Genomic DNA, 12812 nt, shown 5'->3' with positions numbered 1-12812 from the left:
GAAGGGAGTGATCTGGATCCTGATTACAGAGACCAGGTTTTTCTTTCTGCACCTGAGATAAGGAGATCAGAACGGCTTGCTAAGAAAGGGCAGAGAGAAGACAACTTTAATAATAACAATGGTAGCAACCAAAATGTGAATTACAACAGTTCATCTTTGAATGTTCTCAGCAAGGAAGGAAGACAATGCCCTTTTCAGTCAGTGAATGTGTATCAGGATATGGGCACCGTGAAACATAATTGGGCGCAAGTTTCAGCAGGTTCAGGAATGGAGAAGGAAGACGCCAAGGGGAAGCCTTTCAAAAGCAATCCTCCATGGAAAGGAAGGAAAAGGAGTGCACAAAAATAAGAGGTAATTTCCTTGACTGTGACTTAAAAATTGTAAATTTATCACATAGACTGCTTGATTTGGATGAAATTCAAGTTCTTAGGAAAGGCTGGACTTTTGTGCTTGCGGCTCGAACAGGTATTTGTGAGACTGTCAATAACTTGAGGCTTTGCCAGGAGGTTAAATTTAAAGTTTGTATTTGATAATGACAATGACAATAAATTTATGTGTGGTTTTAAAAAACCCAGCTGTTATATTCCTCCATTAAGACCTGAATTGGAGGCTTTTCAGAATGTTATGGAAAAACAGCTAAGAGATTTATTGATGAAAAACCTGCCAATAAGTTTTTTAACGTGAATAAAAATGAACATCTTGCATTAAATAGAATAAAGGATGACAAAAATATTTTGATACTTAAAGGTGACAAAGGTAATTCTTTAGTTGTTTTTGATAGTAATGTTTATATTGAAGCTATGAACACTATGTCACAAGATGAAAATTATTATAAAAAAGTAAGCGTGAATTTTATTAAGAAATCTTACAGTTTTATAGATTCTTTAATAGAGGAGTGGCTATGTGATGGTAGGATAGAAGCAAAAGAAACATGTTTTCTATCCAAAAATAACCCCAGGATTAGTAAAATGTTTGGCCTGCTGAAAATCCATAAAGTTTTAGACTGTCCACCGCTGAGGCCTATTGTGGCCAGTGTTGGCAATAAGACAGAGGCTATGGCAGTGTTTATTGATAAAAAGTTACGAAAGGTAGTTGAAATTAGTAAGACTTATATATGCGACACCTTTGCCTTCACTAAAATTATTAAGAAAATTAAATTGAGGTTTTGGAATCTGATCATTTGGTTACCATGGACATTAAATCTTTGTTCACTGTAATACCAAATGTTATTGGTACTGAGTATGTTAGAATGGAATTGTTACGCTCAAAGATTTATGATGCAGACAAAGTTTCTTTGATTTTAGAAATGTTGGATGTTATATTATCATACAATTTTTTTAATTTGTCTCTTTCTACCAGTAATCAAATGGTGTTGCTATGGGGGCTGCTATGCCCCCTAGTTATACTAACTTATTTATGACAGCTTGGGAGAAGGAGCTCATTAGGAAAAGTGAATACTATGTTCATGTTTTATATTATGGCTGTTTTATTGATGGCCTCTTCCTTATTTGGAGAGGTAATCATGATGGGCTAGTGATTAAGTTTTACTTCTAGTTATAATTTAAGGAGAATTCATTTTTTAGATGTAGAGATTTATAAAGAAGGAAAGGAACTTCGGACTAAAATTTATAAAAAAGAAACTAACACCTGCTTAGAGTACGGCAGCATGCACTCCATTAATATGAAGTACAATATTGTTAAAGGACAGTTGAAAAGGATTAGCGACCTGATAGGCTGTGATGATTTATTTTTTGAAGAAGGTACAGCTTTGTGTGAAAAATTTATGGTTAAGGGTTATCCTGAAGATATTATTGAAGAAAACTTTAGTGAAATGAAACAGAATAGAGGTAGAAAAAATAGACAGACTGATATTAAAAGATCTCTCAACAACAACAACAAAAAAAAACTAATAGTTATGAGACTGGGATGGTAGTCCAGTATTCACTAGATGGAAAGCAAATTAAGAATTTGGTAAGAGACAACTGGAAACTTCTGAGTAGTTTTCCTGATGTCAGAAAGGTAGTAGGTGATGCCCCCATTTTTATAAATATGAAAGGGAAAAAATAAAAAAAAATATTTTCCAGGATAAAGTAAAAATCTTTGGGAAAGAAAAAGAGATGGTTTGGAAATGTTTGAATTGTATTCATTGCAAATTTTTATTAACAGGTTTGGAAGAAATTTATGTCAGCAATATAAAAAAAAAAGTGTTGAGTACAGATGTCTGTAGATGTAGATATGTCGTTTACTTATCTCTCTGTTCTGCATGTTCTTCATATTATGTTGGCAGAATGACCAGAGAATGCATGAACATTTATATGCTATCAAGAAAGGGGATAGCAGCAATGCATGAGGTAAATACTATAATACCACCAAGTGTAATGGGGTAGCTATGTTTCTAGTTCTGGATAAGGTGTTGGATTTCAATAATAGGCTTGAAGCAGAAGAAGAATTAGACTGGCGGGAGTACTGTTGGATAGTTAAATTGAATGCCAGTACTCCCTCAGGTCTGAATGACAAAGAATATTTTAAAATTTATTTAAAAAGAAAAAGGTTAAACCATTAAATGTTGGTATTACACATATGTATTCATACTTTTCTATATATTTTTAAATACCACTTTTTAAGCTGCATTTGAATTTGGGCTTATAATGATGTTTCCAATGATGTTAATTGAATAATTATTCAATTATCCTGTATGTATAAAAGGTGTATTTTGTTTTTTTCTCATTCAGTCTGAAGAAGTCTAGCTTTAGATGAAAGTGGTTACTGAATGACCTGTTTTGGTGGAACATCAAAGAGGCTGATTTGTGATATTTTATTTTGTTTGTTTTTGGCATTGTTTCAGGATATTTACCTCACCCAAATAATTTATTACTTATGGAATATATGCTGTTTCCATATCTACCAAAGTAGTTGCCTGACTCTATTTAAATCCTTCTTGGATGAATGGATGGGGATCTGTAAATTTACCCCTGGCCGAGCTCCTTGTGAATGGATGAGGATTTGTAAAGTTACTCCTGGCCAAGCTCCTTATACCTTTGAGAAGAACAAGCAAATACTGGGACTTACAGTGGCCAGGCTGCTAATGGTCTATTCAACTGATAGTCTAGTGTATAACTCTGGATGTAAGAACCTATTGATACATTGATATATTAGAAAGAAAAAAGCGAGTACACCAATGAGTGCCGTCACTCCGTATAGTAACAAATCCACAGCTGGCAAGGAATAAAACCTAAAAATGACTTCAATTTATTGAAACTAAGAGCAGCGAGTGCTAACAAATAAACAAACGGAGATCAAGTTAAGCGCTTTAACCCAGCATATCCGGGCTTCATCAGAACTGAAACATTGCTACAAGACAAGCAATTTAAAACTTTTTTGGTGCCAATACTATTACAAAGTTTAAAGACACATAAACATTTTGAGCGATTACAATTGCTGGACAACTAAATTATATATAGTTTGTATCGCAATCTCAGATACTATAGTTTCCTGACATTGAAGATGATAATAACATCAAGTAGATATGCGTAACTGTATAAATGGAGTATATATAATAAATATATACACTGTATAAAATGTAAAATTTAAAAATTACCCACTATCAATATAAAAATATCCATGTATATACTGCTGTGATGCAAGAATAAACTATCATATCTCATAAAATGTTGTATAAATAATTAAATAGATAGATAGATGTATAGTTCACGTGTATTTCAACCATTTCATTAAAAAATAATGTAATTACATGAATGTAAATATAACTGTAAATCTCACGTATACCCTAAAAATAATCACTATACCTTGTCATAATACAATATATAATAAATAAGAATTAATGTTATAATACAATAATTTAATAATATAATAAATCAATATATGAAATATAGTTAATTTAAAAATAACTGATTTAAAAAATTGATTAAAAAAAATAATAATGGTTTGATTGATATAAAATCGTTCAAACCAGGTGGTGTAGTGGTGTCTAGATATATTTGCCACCATATTTCTTTATAGCTGAGCAAACTTTTAAAATCTCCTCCTTTGGGGTCAAATTTGATTACTTCTAGTATGATAAATTTAAAGTGGTGGCCATCCCCTTCCCTGTCAATATGTCTAAAAAGTGCGTTATTGTTGTCTTTGGTTCTTATACTATATACATGGTCATAGATCCTTTTCTTTAGATTTCTTTCCGTTTTACCTACATAAAAACTTGAACATAATTGACAAATACTTAAATAAATTACCATCTTACTATTGCAGTTACCTGCCCTTCTTTTACACACAACTTTTATGTCTGTTAGCCAAATAAATAATATTCTCTTCGGACATATATTTACATTGTTTGCAGGTACCAAATACATACCGAATCCTAGGTTTGATTTGACAGACACAATCATAGAATTTAAAACATTTATTTGAAAGGCCAATTTAGCTATCCATTTCAATAATCTGAGTTTGACTGACAAAGATAATATTCCACGTAGAACATATATTGAAACCCCTTTCAAGATAAAAAGTAGATTTAACCCTCCCAGCATCCCAGTATTGATTTGTATGAGAATTTAACTATTAGAGAAATTTATCATGAATCCAACAAACTTAAACAATTAGCCTCTTGTGCAAATTTAACACAAGATGAGGAAAAATTAATAAGAGACCTTAAGGAAAATGAAAATATTAGAGTTATGAAACCAGACAAAGGGGGTGGCATCGTTATATACTATAATATACAATACACAAAGAAGATATGTGATTTATTACATTTTTCTGGTAATTATTCTTCTATATCTATTAACAAACTCAGTATTGCTTATCAAAGGATTGATTCTTATATTGAGGAATACTACATAGAAGGAAGAATTACTAAAGAGATATACGACTTTTTATTGGTGAAATTTCCGAAATTGGCTACACTTGTCGGTATACCTAAGGTCCACAAAAATATATGTGATCCCCCTTTCATCCAATAGTCTCAGGTAGTAAATCTAAGACATTCCCATTAGGAAAATATATTGATTGTAAACTGAAATTTGTATATGAAAAAGTCTCACACATGGTCAAAGACTCCTGGGTATTTTTAAAGAACTTTCCTTTAGACTTGAAATATGACAGTATTACATTTCTTACTATAGATGTAATTGACTTATTCTCATGCATCCCTAAAGACCAAGGACTTAAAGCCTTTAGTGCTAGTATTTATAAGTATTCTAACCTCGAATGGGATGAAATTAGATTACTGGAAGAAATGATGGCCATAGTATTGGACAATAATTATATATACTTCGAAGGTGAATACTTTAAACAAACAAAAGGAGTAGCGATGGGAGCCGCCTGTGCTCCCATCTATGCTAACTTGGTAATGCTTCATTGGGAGGACACCGTACTATTTTCCAGTGATTATTTCAAGTACGTGAAATATTACTCCAGATTTCTAGATGACATTTATATATTATGGGATGCTGAATCTAGTACAATGGAATCTTTTATCAATTTTTTGAATATGAGTAGTGAATATTTAAAATTCACATATTCTTGCAATAATACCGGACTTCCTTACTTAGATACTTTTATTCAACATCAGTCAAATACATTTACTTCTACTATACACAGAAAAGATACGTTTTCTAACAACTATTTACATTACACTAGTTGTCATCCAGAAAAATTGAAAAACAATATATTCAAAGGTCAATGTGTCCGAGCCTCATGTATAACATCTGACAATGATTTATTACATTCTGAATTAAATTTTATAAAGGAGTTATTTACACAAAGAGGCTATCCCATTACTATGATGGATTCCACTATTCAATATATATTACAACATAGGAATACCAGATATTAACCTTTATTAGGGAGCAATCACAAACTTGTACTTCAAGAGACATGTTCACCTTGCGATAGTGACAATAATGAGTTAGACAACAGTTATGATTCCTTTCATAGGTCTTACATTTTACAGTTCAATTTAGCTGCTAGTTATATTAAAAAGATTTTAAATCATTTTTGGTACATGATTTCTAAAGACCCCCAGTTATGTTAAGTACTGGGAGCTAAACCACAGTTTACATACAAAATGGGAACTAACATCAAACAAGTAGTGGAATGTAGAACTATTGGAAAGAAAAACAACAAGCTGACCACTGGTATGAATCCCAAATGTGGTACCTGCAAACAATGTAAATATATGTCCGAAGAGAATATTATTTATTTGGCTAACGGACATAAAAGTTGTGTAAAAAGAAGGGCAGGTGACTGCAATAGTAAGATGGTAATTTATTTAAGTATTTGTCAATTATGTTCAAGTTTTTATGTAGGTGAAATGGAAAGAAATCTAAAGAAAAGGATCTATGACCATGTATATAGTATAAGAACCAAAGACAACAATAACGCACTTTTTAGACATATTGACAGGGAAGGGGATGGCCACCACTTTAAATTTATCATACCAGAAGTAATCAAATTTGACCCCAAAGGAGGAGATTTTAAAAGTTTGCTCAGCTATAAAGAAATATGGTGGCAAATATATCTAGATGCCACTACACCACCTGGTTTGAACGATTTTATATCAATCAAACCATTATTATTTTTTTTAATCAATTTTTTAAATCAATTATTTTTAAATTAATTATATTTCATATATTGATTTATTATATTATTAAATTATTGTATTATAACATTAATTCTTATTTATTATATATTGTATTATGACAAGGAATAGTGATTATTTTTAGGGTATACGTGAGATTTACAGTTATATTTACATTCATGTAATTACATTATTTTTTAATGAAATGGTTGAAATACACGTGAACTATACATCTATCGATCTATTTAATTATTTATACAACATTTTATGAGATATGATAGTTTATTCTTGCATCACAGCAATATATACACGGATATTTTTATATTGATAGTGGGTAATTTTTATATTTTACATTTTATACATTTTATACAGTGTATATATTTATTATATATACTCCATTTATACAGTTACGCATGTCTACTTGATGTTATTATCATCTTCAATGTCAGGAAACTATAGTATCTGAGATTGTGATACAAACTATATATAATTTAGTTGTCCAGCAATTGTAATTGCTCAAAATGTTTCTGTGTCTTTAAACTTTGTAATAGTATTGGTGCCAAAAAAGTTTTAAATTGCTTGTCTTGTATCAATGTTTCAGTTCTGATGAAGCCCGGATATGCTGGGTGAAAGCGCTTAACTTGATCTCCGTTTGTTTATTTGTTAGCACTAACTGCTCTTAGTTTTAATAAATTGAAGTCATTTTTACGTTTTGTTCCTTGCCAGCTGTGGATTTGTTACTATACGGAGTGACGGCACTCATTGGTGTACTCGCTTTTTTCTTTCTAAGTTTCTGGTTAGTTTTTTCATACATTGATATATTGATACAGTGACCCACTGTTATTGTACAATAATATACAAAAGTCATTATTGTCCAACATTTGTTTTTGATGACAGCAAAAAGACTGTCTTTAACACAATAAGCCACTTGCTTCTCCATCATACCAGGATACTTGTACTGGTTTGGCATATTCCTCATTGCTTCCTCTGACAATGATACTCCTGTTCTTTCTACCCTTACTCAGCATCCCTCCCCTTATCCTCCTTCATCAGCATCCTTATTCATACAATTATCATACAAAAAGTGCCATATCATGCTTTAACTATTATTACCCCCATCTTTATTATATTTCTTTCATTTCCTCACAATTCAGTCCGATATTTATTCCGCCTAAGATAAACTGGCAAAAATCTTCAAAATCCCTTTTGTGCCTAATAATTATTCTATTAATATTAAGTGGTAGAGAATCTAACTCTGCTATCAACTTTATTCTATTGCCCTTCATTGCATATCATCCTTTCCCAAATCATACCTAAATGCCATGCACCCCACTTACCATAGTATAAATAACAGCACTGACTTCCTACATATGAGACCCATTATTTTGAAAATGCTATGCTAAAAGTACTACAGATTTACCAGCCTCACATTGCCTCAGTAGTAGAAACCTGCCATAAAACAACCCCCATTAATATCATTAATAATGATGGCCATAATCAGAAAATGTTGGGGTAGATTATGCTGCCAATAAAAATGAATTTACAATTCCTTCCAGTAATAGTTTTGAAAGTAACACTACACAGCAGTAGCTGGCAACATCAGTCTATATGTTCCCTGTGTCTAGCAACTACTGCTCTTCTCTGCCTCACTCTAAATTTTCTTATAGACACCTTGTCTCCTCAGGCTGTTAAAAACTACTTTAATCTTCTTACGGACCAAAATGTATAGTGGCTCAAACCATGAATAGCCTCAGTCATATCACTTAATCACAACATCACATGGGTTATCACTACTGTAACTCACCCAAATCCTTCCACCTCTAATTATTTTTTTACTAGATTTTATACTCACAACCATATCACACAGATGTCATCACAACTCTCTTCTTTTCATCCTAGCTATTGATGACTGAGCCTTCTCTTTATGAGCCTTTAAAAACAAAACAGCAAACAAACAAAACAAACAAGCAACACCCCCTCCATACTGATTACCTTTAGAATTTTCCCTCCCCACAAATAACCCTTACTTCTGGTAGGAGTACAACAGGCAGGCTAGATCCACTTTACTCATTAAGCAATCTTAATTGTGGTGTTAACCTGTCTTATTACACACACACATGGCAATACAATAACTAATTTGTTTAATTACTGACAATTCACCATCTTAGATGCAATCAATGTCCTTGGCTCACCAAAGACCCCCAAGTAAAAATAAAATACAGACACTCTATTTGACAGAGATGGATTACCTCTATTTTTTCAAGTATTATCAATATAAGACTGCTTAACATGAAATTAATATCCAAAAAAGTAGCCGAAATCTAATTCCTTAAGACTATGCCAACATAATCAGCTTGGAAAACTAAAAACATGCCAGCTTGAAATAATTACAGTTTCAGGCCACTCACACAATCAAATGTGTAGACTACTTATAGATAAAAATGCCATACCACTTTATTTGGGTTAATCTGCAAACAATTTGGTAAGCTATTTCACTATTCTTTGTCCCCCTTCATTGTTACCTTCTAGTTTACACACCTGTTCCACTCACTCATCTTCTTTCTTCCCAGTGAACAGTTACTTCGAAAATCTTTTCACCAAACCAGTATATTAGGCTCCTACTGAAAACCAATGACCATAATACAGTTTTCTCTCTTGCCTTCTTTGCTATTTCTTAAAGAAATATTTGCCATGTATCGTTAAGATTTTCCTCAGTACTGGTATCATGTTGATTGTAAAGAAATTTGAATTAGTAATCCATTTGACCAACAACCTTTCCACACCAAACATTTCAGACAAATTGCTAACATCTCCCCATGAACTAAAACATTCCAAAAATCATATATGAATGAATTCTTTACTTCATTTGTTGATGTAACTGTCTTTCTCCTTCTATCCAACAAGGCTTTAGACCCGAATATAAAACAACTAACATTATCTTCTTGGCTCTTATTATTTAGAAAAAAATAGATTATAAAAGCTGGCTGTCAGGAGCTTTATTTATTAACTTAAAAAGACCCTTCAATTTAGAGGACAACTACTTACTTCATAATTGACTCCACATTGTCTTCTCAGAATGGTTGACTAACTATCTTGCGAATGGCATAAGATCAAGACTTTTTTAATAACTCTCTTTACCAGAATAGTTCTGTTCATTCATTTGTTCCGTAGACCACATTTCTAGCAGTATGTCTTTATTTATATTAAATTTGCATATTTATGTGTATATGCTGTAGTTAATAGAATGCCTTAGGTGTTATATATATTTTTATGAATATACATTTTTGTTTTTAATATATTCTAATGAGATAATATGTGATGTAATTAAGTTGGTTATGATTGGTTCATATTTGTATGTAATACTATTTAAATGAATTGTGGCTTAGTGCAGTTGTTTAAAGTCTGAAGAAGCGTTAGATAGACGTGAAAGCGCTTACTCTATACTGCAGTGATTAAATGTGTTTTTACATTTTTGCTGTGGCGAGCCTCATCTGTTCTTGATATATTTAACTTTGTTCTGAAGAGGCTCCTCGTCCAGGACTGTTTGGTTGTAGTTCTCATTTCTAGCACACTTACTCTTCTCTCTGTTTATTGAGCATTTATATTTACATTCCTCATCCTAAGCACCATTCTCTCTGCTGACAATTTGCTTCCAGCAGAATGAAATAATTCTCAACAATATTTACAACTGATATTATAAACTGCTTTTCTACCTTTTTCCTTGTCGATCACAAACCATACACATACAGTCAGTTACAACAAAACAAATTATTTTTGTCTTTGAGATTTTTTTGCCGGTCCACTTTACAAATTGTAGCCTCCCTTGCAATTCCATCTCCCAAGTAAATACATGTGATAATTTAATATCACCCTGGACCCTACTCTTTTGTTTCATGTCCATACTGATTGCATTATTGACAAAATTCTGAACCAGCTAGTAGCAGCTTAGAGATTCTTCCATATTCTCATTCATGAAGTGTGCACATCTTTAGCAAGCAAGTCCTCAAACTTAAGTACAATTTGTTCTCTGTATTCTCTTTCAGACTCACAGAATACTTCCCAAATGCAAAATAACTAAAATGTGTCGATATACCAACTGAGCTACCAGAAGACATTATTACATTTTCCATAATTCAGCAGACACACTTTTCTTTTTTTTTCCTCTTTACTTTACAAGCTGTGTAACTTAATTTTTATAGGTTCATAGGTAATGACTATGTTAGCTGTCCTTGTGGGCCATTTTATGCCATTTTCCCTTTTTATGCTCAAAATGACTTATCCCGTTTGGTTCTAGATTGGCCTTACCAATTCAAGGGTGGATACTTATATATGACCCTTAATGAGAATGACTGGGATCATGCAATTGATAATCTGTGGGGACCCACGCATAGGATAAAGCATTTAGGAGCTGCATGTGTCCATTAGCAGTACAAGGAGCAGTGCTGGGGTAAATTTTCTGTTTCCTATCCATATATCTAAGTTGTGCGTGAATATGGAGAAGGATGAACTTTGTTTTATATGAATAAATAATCTGTACCAGAGGAGTGGTATTCACTATTGAGATATACCTCTCCACCCAAACCATTCTATTTTTCATCCCATTTTGCAACACAATTCACTGAAAAAATTAAATATCCTTAAAGATGGTCAGAAGGGAAACTGTTTACACAAAACAATATCCTTTTTCCTTTGTTTCTTTAATATCATTGTGTTTGTAGGTTATATAGAACAATCTTTAACAGACCTTCTATGCTAATAACATATGCATGCTTACAATTAAAAGATTGTGTTGCCCCAGAGGATCTGTTAATGTGCATTAATGCTACATTTGGGGCTGCACTGATAAAAAAAAAAAACTGGGAACAGAACACACAGCTAAATGTTCCAGGTCATTTTGATGTAATAGTAGAGTCACTCATATGTTTATTCTTCAGTACAGATTTAAGATTACTGCTTTTGGTTGGCAATTAACTGATGCTTTGGTAACAAAGTTAAATAAATAAGTGTTGTCCTTCAAAATTTCTGTTTACTTCTGATCATTTGTTTGATATCAGCTGCATTAATGTTGCATGACAATGCAAATAAAATGATAAGGTATGATTGTATTCTAAGAGATCTGAAGAGTATTGGTTTGTACAACTGACACAATAGGTAAAGATTTCCTGTTTCTGTCAGTGCTTACTTCTTTAAATATATAATCAATACATATCCATCGCATCACCAATCTATAAACTGCTTTTTTAGTACTTCCTGTTATTCTGTAAATATGTCATTAATGGGAATCAGACCAGACAGAACTACTGCTTACCTTTTGATGCCATTTATTTTTACATATTTTATGAATTGCATTTAATTCATTAACATTGTGTTTTGAACATTGTGATACCGTCTATGTACTGTAAAGAAGGCAAAAGCACTAACTAAATTATTTCAAAGTCTCAACATCCTGAAGTCCATTGGATAGCATTTTTGGTTTGGATAGTTTGCTCAAAAAATAAGTTATTGCCAGTTGTAATTCTTAAGTATTTACAATGCAGTGTAGTTTCAGTCTCAGCTGTTGTTTCTTTTAGGTGAAGTTACTTGAAGGTGTAGCTGACTTGATATACTGAATACCAGAGTATGACTGCAGTATTCTTTTCATTGGGAATTATTGGTTTTCAGTAATCCACTCTCAGAGCTTTTTCAAGGATGCTTAGTTACGTTTTTGATAGTTATTATCACTGTGGACAGGTACTGAATTGTCTTCATATTGAATTAAAGTGATTTCACTTTTATTATTATGCCTACAATTAATGAATGCACAGAAAATAACTGTCCCTATTATTGATTACTGGGGCAAAAAGCGCACTAAATACATTGTGTCTGCTCTTTACTATCCACGACCAAAGAGGGGGCTTGAAAGATTTCTGCAAGCATTCAAAAAAGTCTTGTAAGTCAAAATCCCAGGAAGACAAACCCCAATTCGCAATGCAGACAACTTTCTGTTGGAATACATGTGGAACCAGCAATGACATTTTAATAGAAATTTACAAACCAGACTGGATTTACTAATCCTAGAGGTGCACATATGAGGACATGTTGCAGTTATTAAAAATCATCCTGCATAACAGTTAAACAGTTCTCCTCTACCAACTTCCTCATCCATATTCCAAATGCTATCTTTTAACTCTTTTGTCTCTTGTAACTAGGGATACCTCTGTCCCCCTTTTTTCTACGA

Source organism: Protopterus annectens, chromosome 1.part2 (genome assembly GCF_019279795.1).
Source record: "Protopterus annectens isolate FY-2018-M chromosome 1.part2, PAN1.0, whole genome shotgun sequence".
Lineage (NCBI taxonomy): Eukaryota > Metazoa > Chordata > Ceratodontiformes > Protopteridae > Protopterus > Protopterus annectens.
This window is presented reverse-complemented; position numbering follows the sequence as displayed.